A 22,939-nucleotide genomic window follows, 5' to 3' on the forward strand; every position below is an offset into this window, starting at 1 on the left:
CTGTGTACTCTGATGGGTGGGGTAGGGAAGGGGTGAACTGTGCACTCTGATGGATGGAGGGGAATGGGTGAACTGTGCACTCTGATTGATGGAGGGAAAGGGGTGAACTGTGCACTCTCATGGATGGAGGGAAAGGGGTGAGCTGTGCACTCTCATGGATGGAGGGAAAGGGGTGAACTGTGCACTCTCATGGATGAAGGGGATGGGGAGAACTGTGCACTCTGATGGGCGGGGGGGAAGGGGTGAACTGTGCACTCTGATGGATGGAGGGGATGGGGTGCAGTGCGCACTCTGATGGGTGGGGGGGATGGGGTGAACGATGCACTCTGATGGATGGGGGGGATGGGGTGAACTGCGCACTTTGATGGGTGGGGGGGATGGTGTGAACTGTGTACTCTGATGGATGGAGGGGATAGGGTGCACTGCGCAATCTGATGGATGGAGGGGATGGGGTGAACTGTGCACTCTGTTGTTTGGGGGGGAAGGGGTGAACTGTGCACTCTGTTGGCTGGTGGGAAGGGGTGAACTGTGCACTCTGATGGTTGGAGGGGAAGGGGTGAACTGTGCACTCTGATGGGCGGTGGGGAAGGGGTGAACTGTGCACTCTGATGGGCGGTGGGGAAGGGGTGAACTGTGCACTCTGATGGGCGGGGGGGATGGGGTGAACTGTGCCCTCTGATGGATGGAGGGAATGGGGTGAACTGTGCACTCTGTTGTTTGGGGGGGAAGGGGTGAACTGTGCACTCTGTTGGTTGGAGGGGAAGGGGTGAACTGTGCATTCTGATGGGCGGGGGGGATGGGGTGAACTGTGCACTCTGATGGATGGAGGGGATGGGGTGAACTGTGCATTCTGATGGGCGGGGGGGATGGGGTGAACTGTGCACTCTGATGGATGGAGGGGATGGGGTGAACTGTGCACTCTGATGGTTGGAGGGGAAGGGGTGAACTGTGCATTCTGATGGGCGGGGGGGATGGGGTGAACTGTGCACTCTGATGGATGGAGGGGATGGGGTGAACTGTGCACTCTGATGGATGGAGGGGATGGGGTGAACTGTGCACTCTGATGGGTGGGGGGAAGGGGTGAACTGTGCACTCTGATGGATGGAGAGGATGGGGTGAACTGTGTACTCTGATGGCTGGAGGGGATGGGGTGAACTGTGCACTCTGATGGGCGGTGGGGAAGGGGTGAACTGTGCACTCTGATGGGCGGTGGGGAAGGGGTGAACTGTGCACTCTGATGGGCGGTGGGGAAGGGGTGAACTGTGCACTCTAATGGATGGAGAGGATGGGGTGAACTGTGTACTCTGATGGATGGAGGGGATGGGGTGAACTGTGCACTCTGATGGGTGGGGGGAAGGGGTGAACTGTGTACTCTGATGGGTGGGGGGAAGGGGTGAACTGTGTTCTCTGATGGGTGGGGGAGGGAAGGGGTGAACTGTGCACTCTGATGGGTGGTGGCAAGGGGTGAACTGTGTACTCTGATGGGTGGGGGAGGGAAGGGGTGAACTGTGCACTCTGATATGTGGGGGGAAGTGGTGAACTGTGTACTCTGATGGGTGGGGGAGGGAAGGGGTGAACTGTGCACTCTGATGGGTGGGGGAAAGGGGTGAACTGTGTACTCTGATGGGTGGGGGAGGGAAGGGTGAACTGTGCACTGATTGGATTGGGGAGGGGTGAACTGTGTACTCTGATGGGTGGGGGAGGAAAGGTGTGAACTGTGTACTCAGATGTGTGGGGGAGTGAAGGGGTGAACTGTGCACTCTGATGGATGGAGGGGAAGGGGTGAAGTGTGCACTCTGATGGGTGGGGGGAAGGGGTGAACTGTGTCCTCAGATGAGTGGGGGAGTGAAGGGGTGAACTGTGCACTCTGATGGGTGGAGGGGAAGGGGTCAACTGTGTACTCAGATGAGTGGGGGAGTGAAGGGGTGAACTGTGCACTCTGATGGGTGGGGGGAAGGGGTGAAATGTGTACTCAGATGAGTGGGGGAGTGAAGGGGTGAACTGTGCACTCTGATGGGTGGAGGGGAAGGGGTGAACTACGCACTCTGATAGGTGGGGGGGATTGGTGGAACTGTGCAGCTGATGGATGGAGGGGATGGGGTGAACTGTGCACTCTGATGGATGGAGGGGATGGGGTGAACTGTGCAGCTGATGGATGGAGGGGGTGGGGTGAACTGTGCACTCTGATGGATGGAGGGGATGGGGTGAACTGTGCAGCTGATGGATGGAGGGGGTGGGGTGAACTGTGCACTCTGATGGATGGAGGGGATGGAGTGAACTGTGCACACTGATGGATGGAGGGGATGGGGTGAACTGTGCACTCTGATGGATGGAGGGGATGGGGTGAACTGTGCACTCTGATGGATGGAGGGGAAGGGGTGAACTGTGCAGCTGATGGATGGAGGGGGTGGGGTGAACTGTGCACTCTGATGGATGGAGGGGATGGAGTGAACTGTGCACACTGATGGATGGAGGGGATGGGGTGAACTGTGCACTCTGATGGATGGAGGGGATGGGGTGAACTGTGCACACTGATGGATGGAGGGGATGGGGTGAAATGTGCACTCTGATGGATGGAGGGGATGGAGTGAACTGTGCACACTGATGGATGGAGGGGATGGGTTGAAATGTGCACTCTGATGGGCGGGGGGGAAGGGGTGAACTGTGCACTTTGATGGATGGAGGGGAAGGGGTGAACTGTGTACTCAGATGAGTGGGGGAGTGAAGGGGTGAACTGTGCACTCGGATGGAGGGGAAGGGGTGAACTGAGCACTCTGATGGATGGAGGGGATGGGGTGAACTGTGCACTCTGATGGGTGGAGGGGATGGGGTGAACTGTGCACTCTGATGGAAGGAGGGGATGGGGTGCCCTGTGCATTCTGATGGGTGGGGGTTGGAAGGGGTGAACTGTGCACTCTGATGGAAGGAGGGGAAAGGGTGAACTGTGCACTCTGATGGATGGAGGGGATGGGGTGAACTGTGCACTCTGATGGGTCGGGGGGAAGGGGTGAACTGTGCACTCTGATGGGTGGGGGGAAGGGGTGAACTGTGCACTCTGATGGATGGGGGAGGGAAGGGGTGAACTTTGTACTCTGATGGGTGGGGGAGGGAAGGGGTGAATTGTGTCCTCTGATGGGTGGGGGAGGGAAGGGGTGAACTGTGCCCTCTGATTGGCGGGGGGAAGGGGTGAACTGTGCACTCTGATGGATGGAGGGGTGGGTGAACTGTGCACTCTGATGGATGGAGGGGAAGGGGTGAACAGCGCACTCTGATGGATGACGGGGATGGGGTGAATTGTGCACTCTGATGGTTGGAGGGGAAGTGGTGAACTGTGTACTCTGATGGGTGGGGTAGGGAAGGGGTGAACTGTGCACTCTGATGGATGGAGGGGCTGGGGTGAACTGTGCACTCTGATGGATGGAGGGGAATGGGTGAACTGTGCACTCTGATTGATGGAGGGAAAGGGGTGAAGTGTGCACTCTCATGGATGGAGGGGATGGGGTGAACTGTGCACTCTGATGGGCGGGGGGGAAGGGGTGAACTGTGCACTCTGATGGGCGGGGGTGAAGGGGTGAACTGTGCACTCTGATGGGTGTGGGGGATGGGGTGAACTGTGCACTCTCATGGATGGAGGGAAAGGGGTGAACTGTGCACTCTCATGGATGGAGGGGATGGGGAGAACTGTGCACTCTGATGGGCGGGGGGGAAGGGGTGAACTGTGCACTCTGATGGGCGGGGGTGAAGGGGTGAACTGTGCACTCTGATGGGTGTGGGGGATGGGGTGAACTGTGTACTCTGATGGATGGAGGGGATGTGGTGCACTGCGCACTCTGATGGGTGGGGGGGGATGGGGTGAACTGTGCACTCTGATGGATGGAGGGGATGGGGTGAACTGCGCACTTTGATGGGTGGGGGGGATGGTGTGAACTGTGCACTCTGTTGTTTGGGGGGAAGGGGTGAACTGTGCACTCTGTTGGCTGGTGGGAAGGGGTGAACTGTGCAGTCTGATGGTTGGAGGGGAAGGTGTGAACTGCTCAATTTGATGGGTATGGGGGATGGTGTGAACTGTGTACTCTGATGGATGGAGGGGATGGGGTGAACTGTGCACTCTGTTGTTTGGGGGGGGAAGGGGTGAACTGTGCACTCTGTTGGCTGGTGGGAAGGGGTGAACTGTGCACTCTGATGGTTGGAGGGGAAGGTGTGAACTGTGCACTCTGATGGATGAAGGGGATGGGGTGAACTGTGCACTCTGATGGATGGAGGGGATGGGGTGAACTGTGCACTCTGATGGATGGAGGGGATGGGGTGAACTCTGCACTCTGATGGGTGGGGGGAAGGGGTGAACTGTGTACTCTGATGGGTGGGCGAGGGAAGGGGTGAACTGTGTACTCTGATGGGTGGGGGGGAGGGGTGAACTGTGTACTCTGATGGGTGGGGGAGGGAAGGGGTGAACTGTGCACTCTGATGGGTGGGGGGAAGGGGTGAACTGTGTACTCTGATGGGTGGGGGAGGGAAGGGGTGAACTGTGCACTCTGATGGGTGGTGGCAAGGGGTGAACTGTGTACTCTGATGGGTGGGGGAGGGAAGGGGTGAACTGTGCACTCTGATATGTGGGGGGAAGGGGTGAACTGTGTACTCTGATGGGTGGGGGAGGGAAGGGGTGAACTGTGCACTCTGATGGGTGGGGGAAAGGGGTGAACTGTGTACTCTGATGGGTGGGGGAGGGAAGGGTAAACTGTGCACTGATGGGTGTGGGGAGGGGTGAACTGTGTACTCTGATGGGTGGGGGGGAGGGGTGAACTGTGTACTCTGATGGGTGGGGGAGGGAAGGGGTGAACTGTGCACTCTGATGGGTGGGGGGAAGGGGTGAACTGTGTACTCTGATGGGTGGGGGAGGGAAGGGGTGAACTGTGCACTCTGATGGGTGGTGGCAAGGGGTGAACTGTGTACTCTGATGGGTGGGGGAGGGAAGGGGTGAACTGTGCACTCTGATATGTGGGGGGAAGGGGTGAACTGTGTACTCTGATGGGTGGGGGAGGGAAGGGGTGAACTGTGCACTCTGATGGGTGGGGGAAAGGGGTGAACTGTGTACTCTGATGGGTGGGGGAGGGAAGGGTAAACTGTGCACTGATGGGTGTGGGGAGGGGTGAACTGTGTACTCTGATGGATGGAGGGGAAGGGGTGAACTGTGCACTGATGGGTGTGGGGAGGGGTGAACTGTGTACTCTGATGGATGGAGGGGAAGGGGTGAACTGTGTACTCTGATGGGTGGGGGAGGAAAGGGGTGAACTGTACTCAGATGTGTGGGGGAGTGAAGGGGTGAACTGTGCACTCTGAAGGATGGAGGGGAAGGGGTGAAGTGTGCACTCTGATGGGTGGGGGAGTGAAGGGGTGAACTGTGCACTCTGATGGATGGAGGGGAAGGGGTGAACTGTGCACTCTGATGGGTGGGGGGAAGGGGTGAACTGTGTACTCAGATGAGTGGGGGAGTGAAGGGGTGAACTGTGCACTCTGATGGGTGGAGGGGAAGGGGTGAACTGCGCACTCTGATAGGTGGGGGGGGGTGGGTGGCTCTGTGCAGCTGATGGATGGAGGGCATGGGGTGAACTGTGCACTCTGATGGATGGAGGGGAAGGGGTGAACTGTGCACACTGAAGGATGGAGGGGATGGGGTGAACTGTGCAGCTGATGGATGGAGGGGGTGGGGTGAACTGTGCACTCTGATGGGTGGGGGAGGAAAGGGGTGAACTGTACTCAGATGTGTGGGGGAGTGAAGGGGTGAACTGTGCACTCTGAAGGATGGAGGGGAAGGGGTGAAGTGTGCACTCTGATGGGTGGGGGAGTGAAGGGGTGAACTGTGCACTCTGATGGATGGAGGGGAAGGGGTGAACTGTGCACTCTGATGGGTGGGGGGAAGGGGTGAACTGTGTACTCAGATGAGTGGGGGAGTGAAGGGGTGAACTGTGCACTCTGATGGGTGGAGGGGAAGGGGTGAACTGCGCACTCTGATAGGTGGGGGGGGTGGGTGGCTCTGTGCAGCTGATGGATGGAGGGCATGGGGTGAACTGTGCACTCTGATGGATGGAGGGGAAGGGGTGAACTGTGCACACTGAAGGATGGAGGGGATGGGGTGAACTGTGCAGCTGATGGATGGAGGGGGTGGGGTGAACTGTGCACTCTGATGGATGGAGGGGATGGAGTGAGCTGTGCACTCTGATGGATGGAGGGGATGGGGTGAACTGTGCACTCTGATGGATGGAGGGGAAGGGGTGAACTGTGCACCTGATGGATGGAGGGGGTGGGGTGAACTGTGCACTCTGATGGATGGAGGGGATGGAGTGAACTGTGCACTCTGATGGGTGGAGGGGGTGGGGTGAACTGTGCACTCTGATGGATGGAGGGGAAGGGGTGAACTGTGCACTCTGATGGGTGGAGGGGGTGGGGTGAACTGTGCACTCTGATGGGTGGGGGAGGGAAGGGGTGAACTGTGCACTCTGATGGATGGAGGGGAAGGTGTGAACTGTGCACTCTGATGGATGGAGGGGAAGGGGTGAACTGTGCACTCTGATGGATGGAGGGGATAGGGTGAACTGTGCACTCTGATAGGTGGAGGGGATGGGGTGAAGTGTGCACTCTGATGGGTGGGGGAGGGAAGGGGTGAACTGTGCACTCTGATGGATTGAGGGGAATGGGGTGAACTGTGCACTCTGATGGAAGGAGGGGATGGGGTGCCCTGTGCATTCTGATGGGTGGGGGTGGGAAGGGGTGAACTGTGCACTCTGATGGATGGAGGGGATGGGGTGAACTGTGCAGTCTGATGGGTGGGGGGAAGGGGTGAACTGTGCACTCTGATGGATGGGGGAGGGAAGGGGTGAACTGTGTACTCTGATGGGTGGGGGAGGGAAGGGGTGAAATTTGTCCTCTGATGGGTGGGGGAGGGAAGGGGTGAACTGTGCCCTCTGATTGGCGGGGGGAAGGGGTGAACTGTGCACTCTGATGGATGTAGAGTAAGGGGTGAACTGTGCACTCTGATGGATTGAGGGGTGGGTGAACTGTGCACTCTGATGGATGGAGGGGATGGGGTGAACTGTGCACTCTGATGGATGGAGGGGATGGGGTGAACTGTGCACTCTGATGGATGGAGGGGATGGGGTGAACTGTGCACTCTGATGGATGGAGGGGATGGGGTGAACTGTGCACTCTGATGGATGGAGGGGATGGGGTGAACTGTGTACTCTGATGGATGGAGGGGATGGGGTGAACTGTGCACTCTGATGGATGGAGGGGATGGGGTGAACTGTGCACTCTCATGGATGGAGGGGATGGGGTGAACTGTGCACTCTGATGGGCGGGGGGGAAGGGGTGAACTGTGCACTCTGATGGGCGGGGGTGAAGGGGTGAACTGTGCACTCTGATGGGTGTGGGGGATGGGGTGAACTGTGCACTCTCATGGATGGAGGGAAAGGGGTGAACTGTGCACTCTCATGGATGGAGGGGATGGGGAGAACTGTGCACTCTGATGGGCGGGGGGGAAGGGGTGAACTGTGCACTCTGATGGGCGGGGGTGAAGGGGTGAACTGTGCACTCTGATGGGTGTGGGGGATGGGGTGAACTGTGTACTCTGATGGATGGAGGGGATGTGGTGCACTGCGCACTCTGATGGGTGGGGGGGGATGGGGTGAACTGTGCACTCTGATGGATGGAGGGGATGGGGTGAACTGCGCACTTTGATGGGTGGGGGGGATGGTGTGAACTGTGCACTCTGTTGTTTGGGGGGGAAGGGGTGAACTGTGCACTCTGTTGGCTGGTGGGAAGGGGTGAACTGTGCAGTCTGATGGTTGGAGGGGAAGGTGTGAACTGCTCAATTTGATGGGTATGGGGGATGGTGTGAACTGTGTACTCTGATGGATGGAGGGGATGGGGTGAACTGTGCACTCTGTTGTTTGGGGGGGGAAGGGGTGAACTGTGCACTCTGTTGGCTGGTGGGAAGGGGTGAACTGTGCACTCTGATGGTTGGAGGGGAAGGTGTGAACTGTGCACTCTGATGGATGAAGGGGATGGGGTGAACTGTGCACTCTGATGGATGGAGGGGATGGGGTGAACTGTGCACTCTGATGGATGGAGGGGATGGGGTGAACTCTGCACTCTGATGGGTGGGGGGAAGGGGTGAACTGTGTACTCTGATGGGTGGGCGAGGGAAGGGGTGAACTGTGTACTCTGATGGGTGGGGGGGAGGGGTGAACTGTGTACTCTGATGGGTGGGGGAGGGAAGGGGTGAACTGTGCACTCTGATGGGTGGGGGGAAGGGGTGAACTGTGTACTCTGATGGGTGGGGGAGGGAAGGGGTGAACTGTGCACTCTGATGGGTGGTGGCAAGGGGTGAACTGTGTACTCTGATGGGTGGGGGAGGGAAGGGGTGAACTGTGCACTCTGATATGTGGGGGGAAGGGGTGAACTGTGTACTCTGATGGGTGGGGGAGGGAAGGGGTGAACTGTGCACTCTGATGGGTGGGGGAAAGGGGTGAACTGTGTACTCTGATGGGTGGGGGAGGGAAGGGTAAACTGTGCACTGATGGGTGTGGGGAGGGGTGAACTGTGTACTCTGATGGGTGGGGGGGAGGGGTGAACTGTGTACTCTGATGGGTGGGGGAGGGAAGGGGTGAACTGTGCACTCTGATGGGTGGGGGGAAGGGGTGAACTGTGTACTCTGATGGGTGGGGGAGGGAAGGGGTGAACTGTGCACTCTGATGGGTGGTGGCAAGGGGTGAACTGTGTACTCTGATGGGTGGGGGAGGGAAGGGGTGAACTGTGCACTCTGATATGTGGGGGGAAGGGGTGAACTGTGTACTCTGATGGGTGGGGGAGGGAAGGGGTGAACTGTGCACTCTGATGGGTGGGGGAAAGGGGTGAACTGTGTACTCTGATGGGTGGGGGAGGGAAGGGTAAACTGTGCACTGATGGGTGTGGGGAGGGGTGAACTGTGTACTCTGATGGATGGAGGGGAAGGGGTGAACTGTGCACTGATGGGTGTGGGGAGGGGTGAACTGTGTACTCTGATGGATGGAGGGGAAGGGGTGAACTGTGTACTCTGATGGGTGGGGGAGGAAAGGGGTGAACTGTACTCAGATGTGTGGGGGAGTGAAGGGGTGAACTGTGCACTCTGAAGGATGGAGGGGAAGGGGTGAAGTGTGCACTCTGATGGGTGGGGGAGTGAAGGGGTGAACTGTGCACTCTGATGGATGGAGGGGAAGGGGTGAACTGTGCACTCTGATGGGTGGGGGGAAGGGGTGAACTGTGTACTCAGATGAGTGGGGGAGTGAAGGGGTGAACTGTGCACTCTGATGGGTGGAGGGGAAGGGGTGAACTGCGCACTCTGATAGGTGGGGGGGGGTGGGTGGCTCTGTGCAGCTGATGGATGGAGGGCATGGGGTGAACTGTGCACTCTGATGGATGGAGGGGAAGGGGTGAACTGTGCACACTGAAGGATGGAGGGGATGGGGTGAACTGTGCAGCTGATGGATGGAGGGGGTGGGGTGAACTGTGCACTCTGATGGATGGAGGGGATGGAGTGAGCTGTGCACTCTGATGGATGGAGGGGATGGGGTGAACTGTGCACTCTGATGGATGGAGGGGAAGGGGTGAACTGTGCACCTGATGGATGGAGGGGGTGGGGTGAACTGTGCACTCTGATGGATGGAGGGGATGGAGTGAACTGTGCACTCTGATGGGTGGAGGGGGTGGGGTGAACTGTGCACTCTGATGGATGGAGGGGAAGGGGTGAACTGTGCACTCTGATGGGTGGAGGGGGTGGGGTGAACTGTGCACTCTGATGGGTGGGGGAGGGAAGGGGTGAACTGTGCACTCTGATGGATGGAGGGGAAGGTGTGAACTGTGCACTCTGATGGATGGAGGGGAAGGGGTGAACTGTGCACTCTGATGGATGGAGGGGATAGGGTGAACTGTGCACTCTGATAGGTGGAGGGGATGGGGTGAAGTGTGCACTCTGATGGGTGGGGGAGGGAAGGGGTGAACTGTGCACTCTGATGGATTGAGGGGAATGGGGTGAACTGTGCACTCTGATGGAAGGAGGGGATGGGGTGCCCTGTGCATTCTGATGGGTGGGGGTGGGAAGGGGTGAACTGTGCACTCTGATGGATGGAGGGGATGGGGTGAACTGTGCAGTCTGATGGGTGGGGGGAAGGGGTGAACTGTGCACTCTGATGGATGGGGGAGGGAAGGGGTGAACTGTGTACTCTGATGGGTGGGGGAGGGAAGGGGTGAAATTTGTCCTCTGATGGGTGGGGGAGGGAAGGGGTGAACTGTGCCCTCTGATTGGCGGGGGGAAGGGGTGAACTGTGCACTCTGATGGATGTAGAGTAAGGGGTGAACTGTGCACTCTGATGGATTGAGGGGTGGGTGAACTGTGCACTCTGATGGATGGAGGGGATGGGGTGAACTGTGCACTCTGATGGATGGAGGGGATGGGGTGAACTGTGCACTCTGATGGATGGAGGGGATGGGGTGAACTGTGCACTCTGATGGATGGAGGGGATGGGGTGAACTGTGCACTCTGATGGATGGAGGGGATGGGGTGAACTGTGTACTCTGATGGATGGAGGGGATGGGGTGAACTGTGCACTCTGATGGATGGAGGGGATGGGGTGAACTGTGCACTCTGATGGGTGGAGGGGATGGGGTGAACTGTGCACTCTGATGGATGGAGGGGAAGGGGTGAACTGTGCACTCTGATGGGTGGAGGGGATGGGGTGAACTGTGCACTCTGATGGATGGAGGGGAAGAGGTGAACGTTGCACTCTGATGGATGGAGGGGAAGGGGTGAACTGTGCACTCTGATGGATTGAGGGGAAGGGGTGAACTGTGCACTCTGATGGGTGGAGGGGATGGGGAGAAATGTGCACTCTGATGGATGGAGGGGATGGTGTGATCTGTGCACTCTGATGGAAGGAGGGGATGGGGTGAACTGTGCACTCTGATGGGTGGAGGGGATGGGGTGAACTGTGCACTCTGATGGAAGGAGGGGATGGGGTGAACTGTGCACTCTGATGGGTGGAGGGGATGGGGTGAACTGTGCACTCTGCTGGAAGGAGGGGATGGGGTGAACTGTGCACTCTGATGGATGGAGAGGATGGGGTGAAATGTGCACTCTGATGGATGGAGGGGATGGGGTGAAATGTGCACTCTGATGGATGGAGGGGATGGGGTGAACTGTGCATTCTGATGGGTGGGGGGGGAAGGGGTGAACTGTGCCCTCTAATGGGTGGGGGGCAGTGGTGAACTGTGCAATCTGATGGGTTGGGGGAAGGGGTGAACTGTGCACTCTGATGGGTGGGGGGAAGGGGTGAACTGTGTACTCTGATGGGTGGGGGAGGGAAGGGGTGAACTGTGTACTCTGATGGGTGGGGGGAAGGGGTGAACTGTGTACTCTGATGGGTGGGGGAGGGAAGGGGTGAACTGTCTACTCTGATGGGTGGGGGGAAGGGGTGAACTGTGCACTCTGATGGGTGGGGGAGGGAAAAGGTGAAGTGTGTACTCTGATGGGTGGGGGAGGGAAGGGGTGAATTGTGTCCTCTGATGGGTGGGGGAGGGAAGGGGTGACCTGTGCCCTCTGATTGGCGGGGGGAAGGGGAGAACTGTGCACTCTGATGGATGGAGGGGTTGGGTGAACTGTGCACTCTGATGGATGGAGGGGATGGGGTGAACTGTGCACTCTGATGGATGGAGGGGATGGGGTGAACTGTGCACTCTGATGGATGGAGGGGATGGGGTGAAATGTGTACTCTGATCGGCGGGGGGGAAGGGGTGAACTGTGCACTCTGATGGATGGAGGGGATGGGGTGAACTGTGCACTCTGATGGGTGGAGGGGAAGGGTTGAACTGTGTACTCTGATGGATGGAGGGGATGGGGTGAACTGTGCACTCTGATGGGTGGAGGGGAAGGGTTGAACTGTGTACTCTGATGGATGGAGGGGATGGGGTGAACTGTGCACTTTGATGGTTGGAGGGGATGGGGTGAACTGTGCACTCTGATGGATGGAGGGGATCGGTTGAACTGTGCACTCTGATGGATGGAGGGGATTGGGTGAACTGTGCACTCTGATGGATGGAGGGGATGGGGTGAAATGTGCACTCTGATGGGCGGTGGGATGGTTTGAACTGTGCACTCTGATGGGTGGAGAGGAAGGGGTGAACTGTGCACTCTGATGGATGGAGGGGATGGGGTGAACTGTGCACTCTGATGGGTGGAGAGGAAGGGGTGAACTGTGCACTCTGATGGGCGGGGGGGACGGGTTAACTGTGCACTCTGATGGATGGAGGGGATGGGGTGAACTGTGCACTCTGATGGATGGAGGGGATGGGGTGAACTGTGCACTCTGATGGATGGAGGGGATGGGGTGAACTGTGCACTCTGATGGATGGAGGGGATGGGGTGAACTGTGCACTCTGATGGATGGAGGGGATGGGGTGAACTGTGTACTCTGATGGATGGAGGGGATGGGGTGAACTGTGCACTCTGATGGATGGAGGGGATGGGGTGAACTGTGCACTCTGATGGGTGGAGGGGATGGGGTGAACTGTGCACTCTGATGGATGGAGGGGAAGGGGTGAACTGTGCACTCTGATGGGTGGAGGGGATGGGGTGAACTGTGCACTCTGATGGATGGAGGGGAAGAGGTGAACGTTGCACTCTGATGGATGGAGGGGAAGGGGTGAACTGTGCACTCTGATGGATTGAGGGGAAGGGGTGAACTGTGCACTCTGATGGGTGGAGGGGATGGGGAGAAATGTGCACTCTGATGGATGGAGGGGATGGTGTGATCTGTGCACTCTGATGGAAGGAGGGGATGGGGTGAACTGTGCACTCTGATGGGTGGAGGGGATGGGGTGAACTGTGCACTCTGATGGAAGGAGGGGATGGGGTGAACTGTGCACTCTGATGGGTGGAGGGGATGGGGTGAACTGTGCACTCTGCTGGAAGGAGGGGATGGGGTGAACTGTGCACTCTGATGGATGGAGAGGATGGGGTGAAATGTGCACTCTGATGGATGGAGGGGATGGGGTGAAATGTGCACTCTGATGGATGGAGGGGATGGGGTGAACTGTGCATTCTGATGGGTGGGGGGGGAAGGGGTGAACTGTGCCCTCTAATGGGTGGGGGGCAGTGGTGAACTGTGCAATCTGATGGGTTGGGGGAAGGGGTGAACTGTGCACTCTGATGGGTGGGGGGAAGGGGTGAACTGTGTACTCTGATGGGTGGGGGAGGGAAGGGGTGAACTGTGTACTCTGATGGGTGGGGGGAAGGGGTGAACTGTGTACTCTGATGGGTGGGGGAGGGAAGGGGTGAACTGTCTACTCTGATGGGTGGGGGGAAGGGGTGAACTGTGCACTCTGATGGGTGGGGGAGGGAAAAGGTGAAGTGTGTACTCTGATGGGTGGGGGAGGGAAGGGGTGAATTGTGTCCTCTGATGGGTGGGGGAGGGAAGGGGTGACCTGTGCCCTCTGATTGGCGGGGGGAAGGGGAGAACTGTGCACTCTGATGGATGGAGGGGTTGGGTGAACTGTGCACTCTGATGGATGGAGGGGATGGGGTGAACTGTGCACTCTGATGGATGGAGGGGATGGGGTGAACTGTGCTCTCTGATGGATGGAGGGGATGGGGTGAAATGTGTACTCTGATCGGCGGGGGGGAAGGGGTGAACTGTGCACTCTGATGGATGGAGGGGATGGGGTGAACTGTGCACTCTGATGGGTGGAGGGGAAGGGTTGAACTGTGTACTCTGATGGATGGAGGGGATGGGGTGAACTGTGCACTCTGATGGGTGGAGGGGAAGGGTTGAACTGTGTACTCTGATGGATGGAGGGGATGGGGTGAACTGTGCACTTTGATGGTTGGAGGGGATGGGGTGAACTGTGCACTCTGATGGATGGAGGGGATCGGTTGAACTGTGCACTCTGATGGATGGAGGGGATTGGGTGAACTGTGCACTCTGATGGATGGAGGGGATGGGGTGAAATGTGCACTCTGATGGGCGGTGGGATGGTTTGAACTGTGCACTCTGATGGGTGGAGAGGAAGGGGTGAACTGTGCACTCTGATGGATGGAGGGGATGGGGTGAACTGTGCACTCTGATGGGTGGAGAGGAAGGGGTGAACTGTGCACTCTGATGGGCGGGGGGGACGGGTTAACTGTGCACTCTGATGGATGGAGGGGATGGGGTGAACTGTGCACTCTGATGGATGGAGGGGATGTGGTGAACTGTGCACTCTGATGGGTGGTGGGGAAGGGGTGAACTGTGCACTCTGATGGATGGAGGAGATGGGGTGAACTGTGCACTCTGATGGGTGGTGGGGAAGGGGTGAACTGTGCACTCTGATGGGTGGGGGGGACGGGTGAACTGTGCAAACTGATGGATGACGGGGATGGGCTGAACTGTGCACTCTGATGGTTGGAGGGGAAGTGGTGAACTGTGCACTGATGATTGGAGGGGAAGGGGTGAACTGTGTACTCTGATGGGTGGGGTAGGGAAGGGGTGAACTGTGCACTCTGATGGATGGAGGGGATGGGGTGAAAAGTGCACTCTGATGGATGGAGGGGAATGGGCGAACTGTGCACTCTGATTGATGGAGGGAAAGGGGTGAACTGTGCTCTCTCATGGATGGAGGGAAAGGGGTGAACTGTGCACTCTCATGGATGGAGGGGATGGGAAGAACTGTGCACTCTGATGGGCGGGATGGAAGGGGTGCACTGCGCACTCTGATGGATGGAGGGGATGGGGTGAACTGCGCACTTTGATGGGTGGGGTAGGCAGGGGTGAACTGTGCACTCTGATGGGTGTGGGGGATGGGGTGAACTGTGTACTCTGATGGATGGAGGGGATGGGGTGAACTGCGGACTCTGGTGGATGGAGGGGATGGGGTGAACTGTGAACTCTGATGGGTGTGGGGGATGGGGTGAACTGTGTACTCTGATGGATGGAGGGGATGGGGTGCACTGCGCACTCTGATGGGTGGGGGGGATGGGGTGAACTGTGCACTCTGATGGATGGAGGGGATGGGGTGAACTGCGCACTTTGATGGGTAGGGGGGATGGTGTGAACTGTGTACTCTGATGGATGGAGGGGATAGGGTGAACTGTGCACTCTGATGGGTGGGGGGGATGGGGTGAACTGTGCACTCTGATGGATGGAGGGGATGGGGTGAACTGCTCAATTTGATGGATGGGGGGGATGGGGTGAACTGTGCACTCTGATGGATGGAGGGGATGGGGTGAACTGTGCACTCTGTTGGCTGGTGGGAAGGGGTGAACTGTGCACTCTGATGGTTGGAGGGGAAGGTGTGAACTGTGCACTCTGATGGTTGGAGGGGAAGGGGTGAACTGTGCACTCTGATGGGTGGAGGGGACTGGTTGAACTGTGCCCTCTGATGGGTGGGGGGAAGGGGTGAACTGTGTACTCTGATGGGTGGGGGGAAGTGGTGAACTGTGCACTCTGATGGATGGAGGGGATGGGGTGAACTGTGCACTCTGATGGGTGGAGGGGAAGGGTTGAACTGTGCCCTCTGATGGGTGGGGGGAAGGGGTGAACTGTGTACTCTGATGGGTGGGGGGAAGTGGTGAACTGTGCACTCTGATGGATGGAGGGGATGGGGTGAACTGTGCACTCTGATGGATGGAGGGGATGGGGTGAACTGTGCACTCTGATGGGTGGAGGGGAAGGGTTGAACTGTGCCCTCTGATGGGTGGGGGGAAGGGGTGAACTGTGTACTCTGATGGGTGGGGGGAAGTGGTGAACTGTGCACTCTGATGGATGGAGGGGATGGGGTGAACTGTGCACTCTGATGGGTGGGGGGGAAGGGGTGAACTGTGCACTCTGATGGATGGAGGGGATGGGGTGAACTGTGCACTCTGATGGGTGGGGGGGAAGGGGTGAACTGTGCACTCTGATGGATGGAGGGGATGGGGTGAACTGTGCACTCTGATGGGTGGGGGGGAAGGGGTGAACTGTGCACTGATGATTGGAGGGGAAGGGGTGAACTGTGTACTCTGATGGGTGGGGTAGGGAAGGGGTGAACTGTGCACTCTGATGGATGGAGGGGATGGGGTGAAAAGTGCACTCTGATGGATGGAGGGGAATGGGCGAACTGTGCACTCTGATTGATGGAGGGAAAGGGGTGAACTGTGCTCTCTCATGGATGGAGGGAAAGGGGTGAACTGTGCACTCTCATGGATGGAGGGGATGGGAAGAACTGTGCACTCTGATGGGCGGGATGGAAGGGGTGCACTGCGCACTCTGATGGATGGAGGGGATGGGGTGAACTGCGCACTTTGATGGGTGGGGTAGGCAGGGGTGAACTGTGCACTCTGATGGGTGTGGGGGATGGGGTGAACTGTGTACTCTGATGGATGGAGGGGATGGGGTGAACTGCGGACTCTGGTGGATGGAGGGGATGGGGTGAACTGTGAACTCTGATGGGTGTGGGGGATGGGGTGAACTGTGTACTCTGATGGATGGAGGGGATGGGGTGCACTGCGCACTCTGATGGGTGGGGGGGATGGGGTGAACTGTGCACTCTGATGGATGGAGGGGATGGGGTGAACTGCGCACTTTGATGGGTAGGGGGGATGGTGTGAACTGTGTACTCTGATGGATGGAGGGGATAGGGTGAACTGTGCACTCTGATGGGTGGGGGGGATGGGGTGAACTGTGCACTCTGATGGATGGAGGGGATGGGGTGAACTGCTCAATTTGATGGATGGGGGGGATGGGGTGAACTGTGCACTCTGATGGATGGAGGGGATGGGGTGAACTGTGCACTCTGTTGGCTGGTGGGAAGGGGTGAACTGTGCACTCTGATGGTTGGAGGGGAAGGTGTGAACTGTGCACTCTGATGGTTGGAGGGGGAGGGGTGAACTGTGCACTCTGATGGGTGGAGGGGACTGGTTGAACTGTGCCCTCTGATGGGTGGGGGGAAGGGGTGAACTGTGTACTCTGATGGGTGGGGGGAAGTGGTGAACTGTGCACTCTGATGGATGGAGGGGATGGGGTGAACTGTGCACTCTGATGGGTGGAGGGGAAGGGTTGAACTGTGCCCTCTGATGGGTGGGGGGAAGGGGTGAACTGTGTACTCTGATGGGTGGGGGGAAGTGGTGAACTGTGCACTCTGATGGATGGAGGGGATGGGGTGAACTGTGCACTCTGATGGATGGAGGGGATGGGGTGAACTGTGCACTCTGATGGGTGGAGGGGAAGGGTTGAACTGTGCCCTCTGATGGGTGGGGGGAAGGGGTGAACTGTGTACTCTGATGGGTGGGGGGAAGTGGTGAACTGTGCACTCTGATGGATGGAGGGGATGGGGTGAACTGTGCACTCTGATGGGTGGGGGGGAAGGGGTGAACTGTGCACTCTGATGGAAGGAGGGGAAAGGGTGAACTGTGCACTCTGATGGGTGGGGGGACGTGGTGAACTGTGCACTCTGATGGATGGAGGGGATGGGGTGAACTGTGCACTCTGATGGGTGGGGGGGAAGGGGTGAACTGTGCACTCTGATGGATGGAGGGGATGGGGTGAACTGTGCACTCTGATGGGTGGGGGGGAAGGGGTGAACTGTGCACTCTGATGGATGGAGGGGATGGGGTGAACTGTGCACTCTGATGGGTGGGGGGGAAGGGGTGAACTGTGCACTCTGATGGATGGAGGGGATGGGGTGAACTGTGCACTCTGATGGGTGGGGGGAAGTGGTGAACTGTGCACTCTGATGGATGGAGGGGATGGGGTGAACTGTGCACTCTGATGGGTGGGGGGAAGGGGTGAACTGTGCACTCTGATGGGTGGGGGAGGGAAGGGGTGAACTGTGTCCTCTGATTGGCGGGGGAAGGGGAGAACTGTGCCTCTGATGGATGGAGGGGATGGGGTGAACTGTGCACTCTGATGGGTGGAGGGGACGGGGTGAACTGTGCACTCTGATGGATGGAGGGGATGGGGTGAACTGTGCACTCTGATGGGTGGAGGGGATGGGGTGAACTGTGCACTCTGATGGATGGAGGGGAATGGGTGAACTGTGCACTCTGATGGGTGGAGGGGATGGGGTGAACTGTGCACTCTGATGGATGGAGGGGATGGGGTGAACTGTGCACTCTGATGGCGGGGGGGAAGGGGTGAACTGTGCACTCTGATGGCGGGGGGTAAGGGGTGAACTGTGCACTCTGATGGATGGAGGGGATGGGGTGAACTGTGCACTCTGATGGATGGAGGGGATGGGGTGAACTGTGCACTCTGATGGCGGGGGGGAAGGGGTGAACTGTGCACTCTGATGGGTGTGGGGGATGGGGTGAACTGTGTACTCTGATGGATGGAGGGGATGGGGTGCCCTGTGCATTCTGATGGGTGGGGGAGGGAAGGTGTGAACTGTGCACTCTGATGGATGGAGGGGATGGGGTGAACTGTGCACTCTGATGGAAGGAGGGGATGGGGTGCCCTGTGCATTCTGATGGGTGGGGGAGGGAAGGGGTGAACTGTGCACTCTGATGGGTGGGGCTGATGGGGTGAACTGTGCACTCTGATGGATGGGGGAGGGAAGGGGTGAACTGTGCACTCTGATGGATGGGGGAGGGAAGGGGTGAACTGTGCCCTCTGATTGGCGGGGGGAAGGGGTGAACTGTGCACTCTGATGGATGGAGGGGAAGGGGTGAACTGTGCACTCTGATGGATGGAGGGGAAGGGGTGAACTCTGCACTCTGATGGGTGGAGGGGATGGGGTGAACTTTGCACTCTGATGGATTGATAGGTTGGGTGAACTGTGCACTCTGATGGATGGAGGGGAAGGGGTGAACTGTGCACTCTGATGGGTGGAGGGGATGGGGTGAACTGTGCACTCTGATGGGTGGAGGGGATGGGGTGAACTGTGCACGCTGATGGGTGGGGGGAAGGGGTGAACTGTGTACTCTGATGGGTGGGGGAGGGAAGGGGTGAACTGTGCACTCTGATGGATGGGGGAGGGAAGGGGTGAACTGTGCACTCTGATGGGTGGTGGCAAGAGGTGAACTGTGTACTCTGATGGGTGGGGGAGGGAAGGGGTGAACTGTGCACTCTGATGGGTGGTGGCAAGAGGTGAACTGTGTACTCTGATGGGTGGGGGAGGGAAGGGGTGAACTGTGCACTCTGATGGGTGGGGGGAAGGGGTGAACTGTGTACTCTGATGGGTGGGGGAGGGAAGGGGTGAACTGTGCACTCTGATGGGTGGTGGCAAGAGGTGAACTGTGTACTCTGATGTGTGGGGGAGTGAAGGGGTGAACTGTGCACTCTGATGGATGGAGGGGAAGGGGTGAAGTGTGCACTCTGATGGGTGGGGGAGTGAAGGGGTGAACTGTGCACTCTGATGGATGGAGGGGAAGGGGTGAACTGTGCACTCTGATGGGTGGGGGGAAGGGGTGAACTGTGTACTCAGATGAGTGGGGGAGTGAAGGGGTGAACTGTGCACTCTGATGGGTGGAGGGGAAGGGGTGAACTGCGCACTCTGATAGGTGGGGGGGAAGGGGTGAACTGTGCACACTGATGGATGGAGGGGATGGGGTGAACTGTGCAGCTGATGGATGGAGGGGATGGGGTGAACTGTGCACTCTGATGGATGGAGGGGAAGGGGTGAACTGTGCACACTGATGGATGGAGGGGATGGGGTGAACTGTGCAGCTGATGGATGGAGGGGGTGGGGTGAACTGTGCACTCTGATGGATGGAGGGGATGGAGTGAGCTGTGCACTCTGATGGATGGAGGGGATGGGGTGAACTGTGCACTCTGTTGGATGGAGGGGAAGGGGTGAACTGTGCAGCTGATGGATGGAGGGGGTGGGGTGAACTGTGCTCTCTGATGGATGGATGGGATGGAGTGAACTGTGCACTCTGTTGGATGGAGGGGATGGGTTGAAATGTGCACTCTGATGGGCGGGGGGAAGGGGTGAACTGTGCACTCTGATGGATGGAGGGGAAAGGGTGAACTGTGCACTCTGATGGATGGAGGGGATGGGGTGAACTGTGCACTCTGATGGGTGGAGGGGATGGGGTGAACTGTGCACTCTGATGGAAGGAGGGGATGGGGTGCCCTGTGCATTCTGATGGGTGGGGGAGGGAAGGGGTGAACTGTGCACTCTGATGGATGGAGGGGAAGGGGTGAACTGTGCACTCTGATGGATGGAGGGGATGGGGTGAACTGTGCACTCTGATGGATGGAGGGGATGGGGTGAACTGTGCACTCTGATGGATGGAGGGGAAGGGGTGAACTGTGCACTCTGATGGATGGGGGAGGGAAGGGGTGAACTGTGTACTCTGATGGGTGGGGGAGGGAAGAGCGGAACTGTGCCCTCTGATTGGCGGGGGGAAGGGGTGAACTGTGTACTCTGATGGGTGGGGGAGGGAAGGGGTGAACTGTGTACTCTGATGGGTGGGGGAGGGAAGAGCTGAACTGTGCCCTCTGATTGGCGGGGGGAAGGGGTGAACTGTGTACTCTGATGGGTGGGGGAGGGAAGAGCTGAACTGTGCCCTCTGATTGGCGGGGGGAAGGGGTGAACTGTGCACTCTGATATGTGGGGGGAAGGGGTGAACTGTGTACTCTGATGGGTGGGGGAGGGAAGGGGTGAACTGTGCACTCTGATGGGTGGCGGAAAGGGGTGAACTGTGTACTCTGATGGGTGGGGGAGGGAAGGGTGAACTGTGCACTGATGGGTGTGAGGAGGGGTGAACTGTGTACTCTAATGGATGGAGGGGAAGGGGTGAACTGTGCACTCTGATGGGTGGGCGAGGGAAGGGGTGAACTGTGTACTCTGATGGGTGGGGGAGGAAAGGGGTGAACTGTACTCAGATGTGTGGGGGAGTGAAGGGGTGAACTGTGCACTCTGATGGATGGAGGGGAAGGGGTGAAGTGTGCACTCTGATGGGTGGGGGAGTGAAGGGGTGAACTGTGCACTCTGATGGATGGAGGGGAAGGGGTGAACTGTGCACTCTGATGGGTGGGGGGAAGGGGTGAACTGTGTACTCAGATGAGTGGGGGAGTGAAGGGGTGAACTGTGCACTCTGATAGGTGGGGGGGATGGAGTGAACTGTGCACTCTGATGGATGGAGGGGATGGGGTGAACTGTGCACTCTGATGGATGGAGGGGAAGGGGTGAACTGTGCACACTGATGGATGGAGGGGATGGGGTGAACTGTGCAGCTGATGGATGGAGGGGGTGGGGTGAACTGTGCACTCTGATGGATGGAGGGGATGGAGTGAGCTGTGCACTCTGTTGGATGGAGGGGAAGGGGTGAACTGTGCAGCTGATTGATGGAGGGGGTGGGGTGAACTGTGCACTCTGATGGATGGAGGGGATGGGGTGAAATGTGCACTCTGATGGGCGGGGGGGAAGGGGTGAACTGTGCACTCTGATGGATGGAGGGGAAGGTGTGAACTGTGCACTCTGATGGATGGAGGGGATGGGGTGAACTGTGCAGCTGATGGATGGAGGGGGTGGGGTGAACTGTGCACTCTGATGGATGGAGGGGATGGAGTGAGCTGTGCACTCTGATGGATGGAGGGGATGGGGTGAACTGTGCACTCTGTTGGATGGAGGGGAAGGGGTGAACTGTGCAGCTGATGGATGGAGGGGGTGGGGTGAACTGTGCTCTCTGATGGATGGATGGGATGGAGTGAACTGTGCACACTGATGGATGGAGGGGATGGGGTGAAATGTGCACTCTGATGGGCGGGGGGGAAGGGGTGAACTGTGCACTCTGATGGATGGAGGGGAAAGGGTGAACTGTGCACTCTGATGGATGGAGGGGATGGGGTGAACTGTGCACTCTGATGGGTGGAGGGGATGGGGTGAACTGTGCACTCTGATGGAAGGAGGGGATGGGGTGCCCTGTGCATTCTGATGGGTGGGGGAGGGAAGGGGTGAACTGTGCACTCTGATGGATGGAGGGGAAGGGGTGAACTGTGCACTCTGATGGATGGAGGGGATGGGGTGAACTGTGCACTCTGATGGATGGAGGGGATGGGGTGAACTGTGCACTCTGATGGATGGAGGGGAAGGGGTGAACTGTGCACTCTGATGGATGGGGGAGGGAAGGGGTGAACTGTGTACTCTGATGGGTGGGGGAGGGAAGAGCTGAACTGTGCCCTCTGATTGGCGGGGGGAAGGGGTGAACTGTGTACTCTGATGGGTGGGGGAGGGAAGGGGTGAACTGTGTACTCTGATGGGTGGGGGAGGGAAGAGCTGAACTGTGCCCTCTGATTGGCGGGGGGAAGGGGTGAACTGTGTACTCTGATGGGTGGGGGAGGGAAGAGCTGAACTGTGCCCTCTGATTGGCGGGGGGAAGGGGTGAACTGTGCACTCTGATATGTGGGGGGAAGGGGTGAACTGTGTACTCTGATGGGTGGGGGAGGGAAGGGGTGAACTGTGCACTCTGATGGGTGGCGGAAAGGGGTGAACTGTGTACTCTGATGGGTGGGGGAGGGAAGGGTGAACTGTGCACTGATGGGTGTGGGGAGGGGTGAACTGTGTACTCTAATGGATGGAGGGGAAGGGGTGAACTGTGCACTCTGATGGGTGGGCGAGGGAAGGGGTGAACTGTGTACTCTGATGGGTGGGGGAGGAAAGGGGTGAACTGTACTCAGATGTGTGGGGGAGTGAAGGGGTGAACTGTGCACTCTGATGGATGGAGGGGAAGGGGTGAAGTGTGCACTCTGATGGGTGGGGGAGTGAAGGGGTGAACTGTGCACTCTGATGGATGGAGGGGAAGGGGTGAACTGTGCACTCTGATGGGTGGGGGGAAGGGGTGAACTGTGTACTCAGATGAGTGGGGGAGTGAAGGGGTGAACTGTGCACTCTGATAGGTGGGGGGGATGGAGTGAACTGTGCACTCTGATGGATGGAGGGGATGGGGTGAACTGTG

This window comes from Heterodontus francisci, chromosome 6, assembly GCF_036365525.1.
Source record: "Heterodontus francisci isolate sHetFra1 chromosome 6, sHetFra1.hap1, whole genome shotgun sequence".
Taxonomy (NCBI): Eukaryota; Metazoa; Chordata; class Chondrichthyes; order Heterodontiformes; family Heterodontidae; genus Heterodontus; species Heterodontus francisci.